The sequence below is a fragment of the Netta rufina genome, assembly GCF_964035555.1.
Source record: "Netta rufina genome assembly, chromosome: Z".
Classification (NCBI taxonomy): Eukaryota; Metazoa; Chordata; class Aves; order Anseriformes; family Anatidae; genus Netta; species Netta rufina.
This window is the reverse complement of record NC_140126.1, coordinates 10378801-10384902: the sequence shown is the minus strand read 5'-3', so window position 1 is coordinate 10384902 and position 6102 is coordinate 10378801.

Sequence of the window (6102 nt, the reverse complement as noted above, 5' to 3'; positions counted from 1 at the left end):
TAAAGATGCTTTTTTGCTTGATTCTCTAGGACCATGGAAGTCCTAGGCCATTTGCCGAGGCGATCGGCTCTGGGGCAGACGCGTTCTGCAGCGGAGCGGGGGATCGGGCCAGGCAGGGCTAATTTTTCCGGCATCGAGCCTACTTGAGGGAGCCGCCAGGACCCGGCAGCCCTCGTGAGGGAGGCTGACGAGGCGAAGGCGGAGCCAGCAGCGCCCCCTCCCCGGCCGTTCAAAAGCTGCCCCTAGGGAGCGCGAGCGACCAGGAGCGGGGCAAACAGGGCGTGGCGCGTAAGAAGGGAGTGGCGCGGCAGTTCGCGCAGGAAGGGCAGAGTGCTCCCCCTACACACAAACAACACCTCCTTAACGACAGCCGTAACTAGGTGATAATGGTCGCCACCAGGCATGGCACGCTCTCCAGAAAGTCGGTACACACGCAGACCGACTACCCGTTAAAAAATGCCGCAGTTCAGGTCACCGGATGCAAGGAGTGTCTGAGCCTGTTGCTGCCATCGGCGGGAGGCAGGGAAACTGTGTGCGTGAGGTGCGAGCAGGTGGATGATCTGGTCCACATGGTGGCGGAGCTCAAGGAGGAGGTGGAGAGGTTGAGGGCCATCAGGGAGTGTGAGCGGGAGATAGACTTCTGGAGTAACACCCTGCAGGGCCTCAAGGGGAGGTGCCGAGGTGAGACTCCTCAAATGGGGGCGGACCCCCTCCCCTGTCCCCGTCGGGCAGAGGGAGGGGATCTGGGAGCTGAGAAGGAATGGAAACAGGTCCCTGCTCGACATCGCAGGCGATGCCCTCCCCTTCCGGCCCCACCTTCCCAGGTGCCCTTACGCAACAGGTTTGAGGCCCTAGAGATTGAGAGGCCGGTGTGTGAGGAAGAGGTAGCAAATGTTCCCAGGAGGATGCCTGGGGCGAGGAGGTCAACTCCACGCCTCAGGACTGCCTCCACCAAGAAAGACAGGAGAGTTATTGTTGTTGGTGACTCGATTCTTAGGGGAACAGAGGGCCCTATTTGTCGGCCTGACCCTACCCGTAGGGAAGTCTGCTGTCTCCCTGGGGCCAGGGTCAGGGACGTTGCCAGGAAGCTTCCTAACCTGGTACGCCCCTCTGACTATTACCCCCTTTTGATAGTCCAGGCGGGCAGTGATAACATCGAAGAGAGAAGCCTCAAGGCTATCAAAAGGGACTTTAGGGGACTGGGTCGGTTAGTGGATGGAGCGGGAGTGCAGGTGGTGTTTTCGTCCATCCCTACGGTGGCAGGGAGGGGTTCAGAGAGGACACGGAAAGCCCACCTGTTAAACACGTGGCTCCGGGACTGGTGCCAACGCAGAAATCTTGGGTTTTTTGATCATGGGACACTTTACTCAGCACCTGGACTGATGGCCGCAGATGGGTCCCTATCTTTTAGGGGAAAAAGGATCCTGGGACAGGAGCTGGCAGGGCTCATTGAGAGGGCTTTAAACTAGGTAGGAAGGGGGATGGGGCTGAGGCTAGGATTGTTAGGGCTGTGCTAGGGGGAACAATGGCAAGGCCGGAGGATAAGGCAATGGCCCAGCTGAAGTGCATCTACACCAATGCACGCAGCATGGGTAACAAACAGGAGGAGCTGGAAGCCATCGTGCGGCAGGCAGGCTACGACTTGGTTGCCATCACAGAGACGTGGTGGGACCAGTCTCATGACTGGAGTGCTGCAATGCCTGGCTATAAGCTCTATAGAAGGGACTGGCAGCATAGAAGGGGTGGTGGTGTGGCTCTCTATATTAGAGAGTCTTTCGAGGTTGTAGAACTCGAGGTTGGGAATGACAAGGTCGAGTCCCTTTGGGTTAGGATCGGCAGGGACAACAAGGCTAGTGTCCTGGTCGGGGTCTGCTATAGACCGCCGAACCAGGATGAGGAGACGGATGAGGAATTCTACAGGCAGCTGACAGAGGTTGCAAAATCGTCAGCTCTTGTACTCGTGGGGGACTTCAACTTCCCTGACATATCCTGGAAGCACAACACAGCCCTGAGAAAGCAGTCTAGGAGGTTTCTGGAGAGCGTGGAAGACAGCTTCCTGACACAGCTGGTTAGTGAACCTACCAGGGGTGGTGCCCCGCTAGACCTTCTCTTCACAAACAGAGAAGGACTGGTGGAGGACGTGATCGTCGGGAGCTGTCTTGGGCAGAGTGACCACGCAATGGTGGAGTTCACTATTCTTGGCGAGGCCAGGAAGGGGACCAGTAAAACCGCTGTATTGGACTTTCGGAGGGCTGACTTTGAGCTGCTCAGGACACTGGTTGGTGGAGTCCCTTGGGAGGCGGTTCTGAAGGGCAGAGGAGTCCAGGAAGGCTGGGCGCTCTTCAAGAGGGAAGTCTTAATGGCGCAGGAACGGTCTGTCCCCACGTGCCCAAAGACGAGCTGGCGGGGAAGAAGACCGGCCTGGCTCAACAGAGAATTGTGGCTTGATCTTAGGAGGAAAAAGAGGGTTTATAAGCTTTGGAAAAGTGGGCAGGCCACTAAGGAGGACTTTAAAGAAGTAGCGAGGCTGTGCAGGGACAAAATTAGGAAGGCCAAAGCTCATCTGGAGCTCAATCTGGCTACTGCCGTTAAAGATAACAAAAAACGTTTCTATAAATACATCAACACAAAAAGGAGGACTAAGGAGAATCTCCATCCTTTACTGGATGCGGGGGGAAACTTAGTTACAAGAGATGAGGAAAAGGGGGAGGTGCTCAATGCCTTCTTTGCCTCAGTCTTTAGCGGCAATACCGGATGTTCTCTGGATACTCAGTACCCTGAGCTGGTGGAAGGGGATGGGGAGCAGGATGTGGCCCTCATTATCCATGAAGAACTGGTTGGTGACCTGCTACGGCACTTGGATGTGCACAAGTCGATGGGGCCGGATGGGATCCACCCAAGGGTACTGAGGGAACTGGCAGAGGAGCTGGCCAAGCCACTGTCCATCATTTATCAGCAGTCCTGGCTATCGGGGGAGGTCCCAATCGACTGGCGGCTAGCAAACGTGACGCCCATCTACAAGAAGGGCCGGAGGGCAGACCCGGGAAACTACAGGCCTGTCAGTTTGACCTCAGTGCCAGGGAAGCTCATGGAGCAGATACTCCTGATCACGCAGCACTTGCAGGGCAAGCAGGCGATCAGGCCCAGTCAGCATGGCTTTATGAAAGGCAGGTCCTGCTTGACGAACCTGATCTCCTTCTATGACAAAGTGACGCGCTGGGTGGATGAGGGAAAGGCTGTGGATGTGGTCTACCTTGACTTCAGCAAGGCTTTTGACACCGTCTCCCACAGCATTCTCCTCAAGAAACTGGCTGCCCTAGGCTTGGACTGGCGCACACTTCGTTGGGTTAGAAACTGGCTGGATAGCCGGGCCCAAAGAGTCGTGGTGAATGGAGCCAAGTCCAGTTGGAGGCCAGTCACTAGTGGCGTCCCCCAGGGCTCGGTGCTGGGGCCACTCCTCTTTAATATCTTCATCGATGATCTGGACGAGGGCATCGAGTGCACCCTCAGTAAGTTCGCAGATGACACCAAGTTAGGTGCGTGTGTCGATCTGCTTGAGGGTAGGAAAGCTCTGCAGGAGGATCTGGATAGGCTGCACCGATGGGCTGAGGTCAACTGCATGAAGTTCAACAAGGCCAAGTGCCGGGTCCTGCACCTGGGGCGCAATAACCCCAAGCAGCGCTACAGGCTGGGAGAGGAGTGGTTGGAGAGCTGCCAGTCAGAGAAGGACCTGGGAGTGATGGTGGATAGTCGGCTGAATATGAGCCAGCAGTGTGCTCAGGTGGCCAAGAAGGCCAACGGCATCCTGGCTTGTATCAGGAACAGTGTGACCAGCAGGGCTAGGGAGGTGATCGTCCCCCTGTACTCAGCTCTGGTGAGGCCGCACCTCGAGTACTGTGTTCAGTTTTGGGCCCCTCGCTACAAGAAGGACATGGAGGTGCTTGAGCGGGTGCAGAGAAGGGCAACGAAGCTGGTGGGGGGCCTGGAGAACAAGTCCTACGAGGAGCGGCTGAGGGAGCTGGGCTTGTTCAGCCTGGAGAAGAGGAGGCTCAGGGGCGACCTTATCGCTCTCTATGGGTACCTCAAGGGAGGCTGTAGCGAGGTGGGGGTTGGCCTGTTCTCCCACGTGCCTGGTGACAGGACGAGGGGGAATGGGCTTAAGTTGAGCCAGGGGAGTTTTAGGTTAGATGTTAGGAAGAACTTCTTCACTGAAAGGGTTGTGAGGCACTGGAACAGGCTGCCCAGGGAAGTGGTGGAGTCACCATCCCTGGAAGTCTTCAAAAGACGTTTAGATGTAGAGCTTAGGGATATGGTTTAGTGGGGACTGCTAGCGTTAGGTCAGAGTTTGGACTCGATGATCTTGAGGTCTCTTCCAACCTAGAAAATTCTGTGATTCTGTGATTCTGTGAAGTTGCGTATGTGAATGAATTAAGCTTCTGAATGTAGTGTAATTTAATTTGTCTACTTCAACTACTTTGCAAGTGGCCTAAGCTCCTGCAGGGAAAACTACATAGGAAGGGAGAAAAGATCTAGAAGATCTAGCTCACTGTACAATTAATGCAGATGGCTAACAGGAAAAAATCTGTCAGAAAGCTACTGTCTTAGGTTCACTTTTAGTACTGGAGGTAGATCTGTAACATTTAGCAAAAAAGTCAGGCAGGCTGAGATAGAATAGGTGCTTACTTGCTTCTGCCAATACCAGTTGATTGGGATTATTAAAGGCTTAAAAACAACTCCTTTGGAAGGGAGTTAGTATCCAGCTTGAAATATAGGTCATATGAATCTTTTTTTTTTTTTCCTGCATAGCAACATATAATTTAGTATTCAAAGATACCATCTAATCTAAAACAAAAGTTCTCTGCTTCCTTGCTTAAAAGAAAGGATGTATTTACCAGAGTAGTTGGAACTAAGCATCTAAATGACTATTTGCTGTTCAAGTTAACTTTAACAGTTCTAGCTGGAGCATGACAATAGCTGTTGGGATAATCACTGAGTTAGAAGAACCTATTCCACTCTGGTCAAAGATGATTGCTGGTCTGCTAGTTAAGTCTGAATGGCCATTTACTTTGATTTAGTTTCTGTTTTAAAGAACCATGAACTTGGTGGTATATTTAACATCAACTGAAGCAGGTATGATGAAACAGAACAAGTGTCTGATTTCAAGTTCAACAAACTAATGTAACTGTACTCATCAAGCTAGATCAATGCTGCATAAAATTTCTTCCTAGAGAAGAAATTATCCCAAAGCAAGCATGGGTTTAAAAAAAAAAAAAAAAGCCAGTCATATTCAACCTTAAAAATAATAATAAAATAAAATGGGAACAGGGAGGAAAAGTATTTTTGTTTTTTTTTATTATTCATGATATTGCAGAATATCCTTGTACTAGATTATTTAAAGTTTGAGTCCAAATGCTTAAGTAACTGCTAAAAAACAAAAAATAGGTTATGTATGAGTTACTTCTATTTTGTGACTGTGTCCACCACACAGTGCCTTAACACAGTGCCTTAAATCTGAATTATAAAAAACTGCTGAATAAGAATTACTTTCTAAAGAGTAGCTCATGTTTGAGGTTTGAGTGACAGAGTGAAAACTAGAAGCCTACTTCAAAACATCAAAAAAAAAAATTGTGTTGCTCTTTTATATTGGCATTTGGGGGGGGGGGGAGGAATGCTAGGACTTTTTTTCCTCAAATGCAACAAAAGAGGATTCCAAACATGTTAGAAACTGAATTCACCCTTGTAAACAGCTCTGCTTTAGGAACTACTTGTTCCTTGTGTAAGTCACTATGATTGCTGTTACTAAGCAGTTAGTTTATTTTAATTGAATAGAAAGCATCTTCCCTATATTTAAAAAATACTAGTAAATGCTCTTTCATTGTGAAACTATGGAGATTAGGAAATAGTATAAAGTAGAGGAAAAAGCCAAACTTTCTGAAAAGTGGACTTTAGGGCACTTACCGTAAGTCAGTTTTGGCTAGCAACTGGCATTTTTCAGTAAGTGCTGCCTTTTTTTTTTTTCTCCTCTTGGTAATAAATAACAAACAGAACAAATAAAGAATTTGCAAATTCAGTTTCAGGATTTCTTTCCTGCTCAGACACAAA